Below are 10,491 nucleotides of genomic sequence, written 5' to 3'. Positions count from 1 at the left end.
AAAAATACTAATGATATTGTTAATTTGATCAAATTGACGTAAAATTTAAAATTAAGAACCAAAATCAAATCAATTAAAAATGTGAAAACCAAAATAAAACAAAAGATAAAATATAAGGACATCCGCCTAATTTACCCACAAAGTTATCATTTTTCAGTTATATAATATTTATAATTGTTTATATGAGTTTGTTTGGCAAGTTCGAGATTGTACTAGCAAGATTTTAAGGCTAGCTTGGGAGGGATTTTGGGTTTGTTTGATTTGTATCTCATGATATAATTTTTAAATTTTTTTTTTTTTAAAATTTTGTTTGGTTTAAATTTTTTGATTTTTTTTTTTTCAAAATTACTTTCTTTTTCGTATACATCAATCAGTCACTTTTTCTCTCTTTTCTTTCCTTTTCAATCTTTTTTTTTTCTTTCACACACATCTACTCAAATTATAATAAAATATCAAATCATCTCAAACTTTCAAACTCCGAAACTATTTTCAAAACGTACAACCAAACAAACCAAAAAAATTTTTAAACTCTCTCTCAAAAAAAAAAAAAAAAATATCTCAAAACAAAAACCAAACACACCCTTTTAGTTTCAAAAACTAAAAAAAATATTTGGTGTTATTGGACGTCACGTGGCGTACTACTTACCAATAATAATATATCATGTTTCTATTATTTTTTAATTACTTAATACAAAATTATAAGTCTCATTTTTTTTTTATTTATTAAAATACTTTTGTGTATCACGTGACAATAACTCAAAATAAACCAATAATTTATCTCCAAGTCCGGCCGGGTGAGATTTGGATTAAGAGATTTTTCTTTTTTCTTTAAAAAAAAAAAAAAATTCCTAACTTAGGCGTAGCCGAACACCCAGACTATAGATAGGCTTTCAGGCCATTATTCACATCACTACTGTGGTAGCTGGCCTCTTTGCTATAAAAATTAGTACTTTTCTGGTTATTCATATTCATATCACTGCTGTGGCAGCTGGCCTCTTTGCTATAAAAATTACTTTTCTGTCGAGGCATGGAGCTAGCTACTATCAAGCTTTGTTGTTGCTTTCTTTCTTTATTTTTTGTTCCTGGTTGAATTAGTGGAAAGAAGAAGAAGACTTCAGCGACTATGGCAGAAACTATAGCAAAGAGGCCAGCTGCCACAGCAGTGATATGTACTCATTCAAAAACAAAATTGCCCTCTTGGTTTGGTTTGGTCGGTGAGTTATTATTGTCTTGTGACCGAATTGATATTACAGGCTCCACACAAAATGCAATGAACCAGACACCCCCATCTCCACCTTCTGATTGGGCCCCATCAACCATCATCCCCTCTTTTTTGGATTATATTACTTGGATATATAATACATTTTCTAAGAAATTCATTACATACACACCCAAAAACAAAACAACAGAGAATGAATGGCCACAAATAAAAGCATCATATGGTGGATCCAAACATGATCATCACGTGGACTTGAAAGGGATGGCACGACTTGGTGGTACAATGCTGCGAGTGCTGCACCGATGAATGGGCCCACTCACAACCAAACAAAAATTAGCAAAACAGGTCCTTGTTCAATTTCACATTTTCATATCTTCTAAATTAATTTTATAAATTAATTAATCACATTAAATTAAGGCTACTTCCTCATTTTCTCAAATATTACACTTAACGCTAAATGTCATCAATCATACACAATAACATTATTTTAGGGACCACTCATACACTTGAAATCCTAAAAATAGAAAATCCCTCTTTTATATATTTCGATTTCAAAGTCTAAACTTTCCAAAACTCCCAAACAACACCATTTATACAAAATACATAACATTTATGTTAAAACTCATGAAAAGGAGTAGGTTATCCATACCCCAAATTTCGGAACTCAAAGGAGAAGATGAACCAAGCAAGTGGTGATTCCAAAAGTAACGAAATCAACTTCTATTCGGATGGAAAATGGAGGTCTTGAGAAGCTCCAACACTTTAATGAAAGCACAAGGATTGGGTCTCACTAAATTAAGATCAAAATGTAGAGAGAGAGAGAGTATTCTAGAGTGAGAAGCTCTCAACCTAGGGTTTTGGAACGCTTTAGAGAGAGAGAGAGTCGAAAAAGTGATTCAAAATGGCTTTTTCTCGGACTGAAATACACACAGTTTGCTCGAGCGTAGAACGTTCCGCTCGAGCGTCAGACACAGACTCCCGCTCGAGCGTGAAAACGGACGCTCGAGCGTCGAAAGCACACTTCCAGATTCTGTAGACCTTCGAAAAAAAAATACTGAAGGCTGAAGAATCCCGCTCAAGCGTCAGACTGCCCGCTCGAGCGGAGGAGCAATTGCAAAAGGGCCCGCTTGAGCGGGGAGGCCAAAATCCGGGCAGAAGCTATTTGTTTCTAACACAACCAATCTGTTTCAAATCTGCCCAACACATCCCAAAACTCAAATACAAAGAATTAAAGGACAGAAACGCGACACTGACAACAATCATTCACGGAACCGAATCCGGAATACACTAAACAACAGAGGGAAGACAGGGATTGCTATACAAAAAAACATCAAAAATATAATCACAATAAGGGACAAACAAGTAAACTCAAATATTACTAAATCTAACCAATAATACATATTACAAATAAAAATGACTATTTGGTTTGCAAAAAAACATGTAGGACTAAATGGACTAACATTTCCCCAAATGGGATTTATGAGTAATTTTTCCTATAAATTAATATGAAGACATCAAAATAAGATAAAAAAATATATAAAATATAAAAGAAAATTAATTTGATCCATACAATATATATAATTAAGCACATTGTCATATTTATTTATTTATTTATATATTGACATAAGTTTTTTTTTCAAATATCATAATAATTAAATTAAAATATCAACTATATAAATGAAATCTCACAACGACAAAACTAAGTACATGATGAAAAATATATGAAAAATAAATATTTCTCAAATAGAGTACATCTAAAATTAGTTATTATAATTGAAATTCAATTTGTGTAGAATTTTATATGTAAACAAAAACAAACATATTGATATGACTTTTTTAGAAAAAATTAAGCATGCAACACACGAGCTATTATTATAATATGTTTAAATTTTGTATTTTGATAATTTTTTAAAAATTAAAATATTGTTCTATGAAATTGAATAGAATAATCATTAGATATATGATAAAATTATGTGGGTATGATATGTATCATTTTTTGATTTGTTATATACCTAATAATATATACTCCAATTCTATTACTATATCATTTTAGATGAATTTATAAGTTTTTAACATTTCTTTCAAATTTATAAAAAAATAAATAAATAAAATAAAAAAATTATGGTGTGTAACTTTTCTCAACAAATAAATATAAAACAAATATTAAGATAATTCTCTCATCTAAAAAAACTAATAAGATAATTCACTAAACTAATAAAGAAGTAGAAGAAAATACATATATATACAAATGACTAATTTTATTAATACATAAATCATACTTGCATAACAAATAACTAATTTTATTAATAAGTAAATCAGCAATTTTTAATAATATGAAAAATATTTTTCAATTAATAATTTTGTTAATAAATAAATTATTAAGTCAAATAACAGTTTTTAATGATATGAGAAATATTTTTTAATATACAATTTTGATAATTTATTATTGCATAGGAGAATAAAAAAATTTCCTGAGTGTTGTATTAAATTAAAATTTATAATAAACGATAGTTGTAATTTCTAGTATTATAGGATCGAATCATATTTTAAACAAATCTTTTGATTGTATTTGTAATTTATTCAAAAATAAAAAATTTATATTTCATAATTGATTAAAAATATTTACGTAATTATGAAAAAACTTATTTCATAATTGACCAAAAATATTTTTATAATTACAAAAAAAAAAATTCTCAATATATAAGTCACCATTTATAAATTATTTAAAATAAAATAATATAATAAAAAAATAATAAATTTAAGCGCTTCATATATATATATATATAGACATGATATAATTTATGGACTCTCCATGTGACATGGCACAGAAACAACAAAACTAGTAGGCCTTCAAGTCTATGTTTGTCGGGGAGTCATTCTTGTCAAAGTCGTTGCCATCTGCACAAGCATTATTGAGTTGTCTTTAAGGGGTTGTTTGGCTTAGAGCTATATTAGTATATTTTTTAACACTTCTCAAATAATCCTTAAAATTAAAATATACAGGCTTTGAGTTATCTTTATTTATTTTTAACTCTGTAATAAAGTTGATTTATTCAGTGAATGAGGCCTTTGTCAATCTTGAAATCAATTATTAATGGGGAAATTGTAAAAAATTTAGTACATTTTTATAATAGTGTAATTTTCTCATGTGCATGATATAAATTTATTTATGTGTTTTTTTATAAACTCAAAATTTATTTTTGTACTTGATGCAATTCTTTCTACGTGATAAAATTTTAAATATATACATATATATATATATATATATTTTTATTTATAATATAATTATTTTGTAACTATATCATCTATTTACAATTTTTCCATCAATAATTGTAGGTTGTCCATGGCGTGGGCCAACTGTAACCACGTGGTTCACATAACAAGTACACCCGGGATTAAAATTATATAAAATATCGTTAAATCGATTCATATTATTTTATTTACTAATTACGAATTAAATTTTAAATTTTATAATTTGTCTTTAAAATTAATTCGCTCCGTTATAGTTAATATATATATATATATATATATTAACTTCTAATAGAATATTAAAATAAAATTAAGTGTAAGAAAATTTTAATATGTGAAATTTATTACAAATTAATAGTTATATATATGAAAAATATTATATAAAATTAATTTATGTTATATATATATAAAAATATTATGTAAATTAATATTATATATAATGTAAATGTTTCATAATTGTAGCAAACTATTATGAAGAATATTTTCAATTAACTAGCAAACTAAAACCACCCCAAACCCTATAATTTCTTTATTTGTCAATACTTCATTCACAATTTCATTTATAATTTTAATTTTAAACTACCTGAAACAAACATAGAATAATATAATTGGAACAATTCTATAAATATTAACATTTTTACTGATTTTTTTATATTAAAAATACAATATATTTTTAGTTTTATCTTGACAATTAGGAAAGAATCCAACTTATTGACTAATTGACTTATTTAAATCACATTAGTTCTTTAATTTTTTACACATTTTTTTTATAAAAAATATTAAAAAAATTAAAATGTTTTTCTTACTTTCCAAAATAGGCCTTAATAAAAATTTTATTAAGAATTTTATTACTAAATCAATTTAGAGAAATTCTAATATACATCTCTTAAAAAAAGGTATTTCATATGTACTCTAATTATGATCAATTTTCTTCTTTAATTACGACATTTTAATTATAACTTATAAATTTTTTTTATTATACATTATGTTCTATTTAATTATGATAATTTTTTTATAATAAAAACTAAAAAAAATATAAAGTTATCACTTTTTCTTTTTTAATTACGAAGTATTTCCCATCAATTTTTAAGACACCACATGATTCTGTTGCTCTCAATATTGCAGCCCTTTCTTTTACAGTTGTCATACACGTGGTGGTGGTCCGAACATCTTTTTATAGTAAATTAAACTGACCTCCCTCCCCAAATTTTTGACAATTATAAAAAACTCTCTTATTATTTTAATAATTACAAAAATTTCTATTTTTTTTTTGTTGATATTATTAAGATTCTCTCGTCCCATTAATTTAAGCCAAACAATGTTAACTTGGTTATGCAAATAATCATAATATCCTTTACACTTAATACTCTTTAATTATAATTTATCTATATATTAAATTATTATTTTATTTCTCACAACAATTTTTTTTTTCTATTCCCTTGACTATATATTTTTTTCCACTATAAGTTTTGAATTTTTATAAGTTTAAAATAAAAAAAAATCATCCACTAATGAAATTAAGAAAGAATATCCATGTTTCTTATTTGAATTAAATTTGAGATTTAATTTAATAAAAATAATTTAAATGAAAGAAACAAAGATGAAGATATAGATTTTAGATGTAATAAATAACAAATTATTTAAGTATTTTATTATTTTCAAATAATTTATTTCTTGAAGTAAAATTCTATTTTAATTAGATGCTACTTCAAGAAATAAATAGAATTTTACTTCAAGAAATAAATTATTTGAAAATAATAAAATGCTTAAATAATTTGTTATTTATTACATCTAAAATCTATATCTGCATCTTTGTTTCTTTCATTTAAATTATTTTTATTAAATTAAATCTCAAATTTAATTCAAATAAGAAACATGGATATTCTTTCTTAATTTCAAATAATGACAAATTTAAATAGTTTATTATTCTCAAATAATTTTTTGTCTTTCATTTCCTATCATCTAATTTTAATTTATTGTTATAGCAATCCTGGGTTTTCCCCTTTATGTACAATATTCTGGACTTAGGTTCTGCGGGTGAGTATTGTTGCATTTGTTTCATTTCCGTCCTTTAAATTCCTTATATTTGAATTTTAGAATGTGTTGGGCAGGTTTGTATCAGGTTGGGAGTTTGAAACGAATGGTTGCTGCCCAGATTTTGGTGTCTTCGCTCGAGCGAGGCTTTTGTCGCTCGAGCGAGCTCTGTGTTTTAGATCCTTCGCTCGAGCCAGGGTTCATTCGCTCGAGTGAGAGTTGGGTGATGTGTCTGGTGGCTCGAGCGAGAAGTCTTGCGCTCGAGCTTGTGTCTGCGTCTGGTTTTGGACCTGAAGGTTGCAATTCTTCGCTCGAGCGAGATTTCCTTCGCTCTAGCGAGCGAGGTCTATGTTTTGGGTTTCTTCGCTCGAGCGAGCTTTTCTTTGCTCGAGCAAGCTTCTGGGTTGCAGGCCTGAAGCTTCGATTTGTTGGCTCGAGCGAGGCTTTCTACGCTCGAGCGAGGTTTCTTTGTGTCTGGTCGCTCGAGCGACCACTCCTTCGCTCGAGCGAGCCTCGAATATATCAGTTGGCAGTAGTGGGTTACACTTCACTTTTTCATCATCTTTTTTTAAACAAACCCTAGACCAGTTGCTCTTTCTTTCTCTATATACCTTCTCTGTAAGGTTTCATCTAGTTCTAGTGGTCTTCTACCCTAGTCCCTTTGGAAGAAAGGTAGAGCTTCGCGAGGGCTTCGCTTTAATCTGAAAAGTTATGGATTTGCAGCACTTTGAGTTTCACATCTCTTCTTCTTTGAGCTCCGAAAATTAAGGTAGGGATAACCTCCTCTATTTTATGAGTTTTAACATAAATTTTGGTCATTTTGATTAGATGGTGTTGCTTAGCCATTTTGAGAAAGTTAGGGTTTGATTTGAGGTTATAAAAAGGGGGGCTTTCAAATGTTAAAACCTATGTGTATATGAGACATTAAAAAATGAAATTGTTGTTGTTAAATCGATGAAATTGAGCCTTTGGGCTAATATTGAGAAAAAGGAAAAATGTCCTAATTATGTTGAATAATTATTTTGAATAATTAATTTGGAGAAATGTGAAATGGAAGTGAAATTCATGAAATTGAAAAATTGTGGGAGTAAATGATGTAGTTGGATAATTTAATCACTCACTTATGAAAATGTCAATATTTTATCTGTTGATAAATTTATTATCTGTTTAGAGATAACTACTTTGGACTATCAGTGGATGATAGCTTTGATTGTTGTAGACATTGTATGATGATTAGAAAAAACTGAAACTAATCACATTGAATATGTCATTGAATATGACGGTTGGAATAATACAACAAATGTGTATGTTGATTGATCATTGTATATGATAAGTGTTTAAATACATTGTATATGTATATTGTTTGGGAGGAGATAGTGGATGGACTCCACTGATACAGCAAATTTGTGTATCACTTGAAATATGGAAGTGTTGAAGTATAGAAGTGTTTTAATATGAGTTATATTCTCATGTGAATTGTGAAGTATGGAAGTGTTTTAATGTGTTATAGTCTCATTGAATTGTTTGGCCAGGTTCTAAGCCATAATTATGAATCGAAACTGTATAAGGGAAGGAAACTGAAATGAAAAATGGATGCACTTGATGTTGAATTGAAAAGTGTTATAAGTTGGTTTATAAGTGTCAACCATACATCAAATGCTATTGTTTTAGTTATTTCTCATACTTGGTTTAGTATATCTCTTCTGGGCATTGACTCTCTCTATATGGGACATCATTTCAGGTTCAGGTTCAGGTGATATGTCACCTCCAAGGACATAGCTTGGGAGGCTTAGAGGCTGAAGATCCCCTTTTGTTGTTTACCTTTTTGTATATTACATGTAAATTTAAGCTGAGGGCTTAATGTGTATGAGTTAGTACACTCTTTTTTTTTTTGTAACCAAGTGTTGGCTTAGAAAGTTGTAAGCCCGTAGGGCATTTACTTTTGTTGTCAACATGTAATACTTTTGTGATAAATACTCTGATAAATAGATGTACACTTTATTCTCTTGAATATATTGTCAATTTCTTGTATCATGAATGTATGAATTATGAGTTTCTTTTGAGGGTGTTACAATTGTAACGTGATTAAATATTTTTTTTACTTTTATATTTATTTAAAAAAGTTTTATGAGGTAACATTTAATTTTTATAAGTCAATTTTTTTTTATTATAAATATGAAATGTTATTATGTTTATTTTTTTTAAAAAAAATTAATACACAAATATGTTTACAAAACGAAAGAAAAATTCATGCTTCGTAAGTTGCTATGATATTGGGTGATACTAGGTAACATTGATGAAAGAGAAAAATTGAGGAAAAAATAGAGAGAATAGCACAAATAATGATAATAATAATAAATTATATGGTGTTGCTATTTTCTATAGTGACACTATAAAAAATGAATGAGAAAATAAATAGAAAAAAAAAATGAAAGAAATAAAATAAATAAAATGAAAAGAGAGGGATAATTTCTCCAAATGTGTATTTTTCATATGACAAAAAATCAAATACCTATATGTATTTTTAAATTTTTATTAAAACTCTAATTTCTCAATATAATTATTTTTAAAATTGGTGGCCTTTTTAAAAAATAAAAAATCTTTTATACTTTGTTTCGTAATTTTCAAATAAATGATTGTATTTAATCTAGTATAAGGTTTAATGGTTATCAATTTATTAACTCTATTTTTTTTTTGGGGGATAAATAATGTTTGGTTATTCTACTATATATATGTTTGTCTTAACAATTTAGAATTTTTTTAAATATTGTATAGAATTTGATAATTTTATTTAACATTATTAAAATAATGTGGGTCTTTATTAAGTTTTTGTAAAACCTCAAAAGAGGTGAATCAAATTTACTATTTGAATATATAAGGGTAATTTTGAAATTTTTTACTTGTAGTTGATGACGGCAGCATGATATCATCATATTCTGTTAAATAAATTAATAGAAGATTAACGATAAAGAAATTTTAATAATAGTTTTAAAGGTAAGAATAGTTTTTGTAATTATTAAAATTATAAGATATCCTTATAATTATCAGAAAGAGGTGAGTGTAAGAGCATCCACATAAGGCTCTCTACAATAGCGTTGAAGCTATTGTAGAGAGCAAAAGCTATAAATACGTGCTCCATCAGACTCTTTATAGTAACCATTCATTTTGACTTTGCAACAGTGTCTTACCTGATTAAGCGAGACACTGTTCATAGGTTAATTTATTTTTTGTTTTATTTTCTTTCCTGCGCTTCTTTCTCTCGCCAACAATAACACCATCTCTCATACCACAATTACTGTCAACACTTACCAGAGCCATCTCACAAATTTCATTCTCACCATCGTGCAAGTTCATCAGGCTCTCTTTCTCTCTCTCTCTCTCTCTCTCTCTCTCTCTCTCTCTCAATCATGTATTAGTTAATGCCGGTGCGAAGTAGAACTGAACTGAAGCGAAACTGGGCCAAAATGCCATGGCCGATCGTCCCCCCGATGTCCGAAATGAAATCTAGCCAAGTCACAAAACCCATGGCCGGGTGATTCTGCTACTCTAGTGCACTGGTTTGAAAAAGATAAAAGAATAAAAAATAATATTTTAATGAAATAGAATTTTAGAATTGAGAGTTTGATGGAGTGTGTATATAAAAAAAAGATATTAGCTAAAATATAAAAGTAGATTTTAGATTATAATTTGACTCAAAATTTGCTAAGACTTATGCGGATGCTATAATTTAGGATTCATTTGGCAATGACTTTTTTAGTTGGCTTTTTAATTTTTTTGACTTTTTTAGTCTAAGACTTTTAATTGTTTGATTTTTTTGCTTGACTTTTTACTTGTGAATGCCAAATTTTTTTTGTTTGACTTTTTAATTTTTTTAATTATTATTATTTTTGTCTATATATAATTATTTAGCCGAATAAGAAAACCAAACCAGGGCTTGCTCTTTTATCTTTTTAACCATTTTGATCACCAAACAAAACTGCATGATTCTC

The 10,491-nt window shown here is 27.7% G+C and overlaps 1 long non-coding RNA gene across 1 annotated transcript in view; it reads right to left on the bottom strand.

The window, feature by feature from the left end:
- LOC114285351 (uncharacterized) overlaps window positions 1–2,556 on the bottom strand; it is a 32,686-nt gene extending 30,130 nt beyond the window's left edge. Inside the window, exon 1 of the long non-coding RNA XR_003637228.2 lies at window positions 1,869–2,556. This is a non-coding gene — a long non-coding RNA (uncharacterized LOC114285351). The remainder of the gene's footprint in view (window positions 1–1,868) is intronic.
- Window positions 2,557–10,491: the final 7,935 nt, after the last annotated feature.

The sequence above is a fragment of the Camellia sinensis genome, chromosome 1 (genome assembly GCF_055761805.1).
Source record: "Camellia sinensis isolate YWXY chromosome 1, ASM5576180v1, whole genome shotgun sequence".
NCBI classification, from domain to species: Eukaryota; Viridiplantae; Streptophyta; class Magnoliopsida; order Ericales; family Theaceae; genus Camellia; species Camellia sinensis.
Note: the sequence above shows the minus strand (reverse complement) of the source record. Positions and strands in the feature narration are given on the sequence as shown.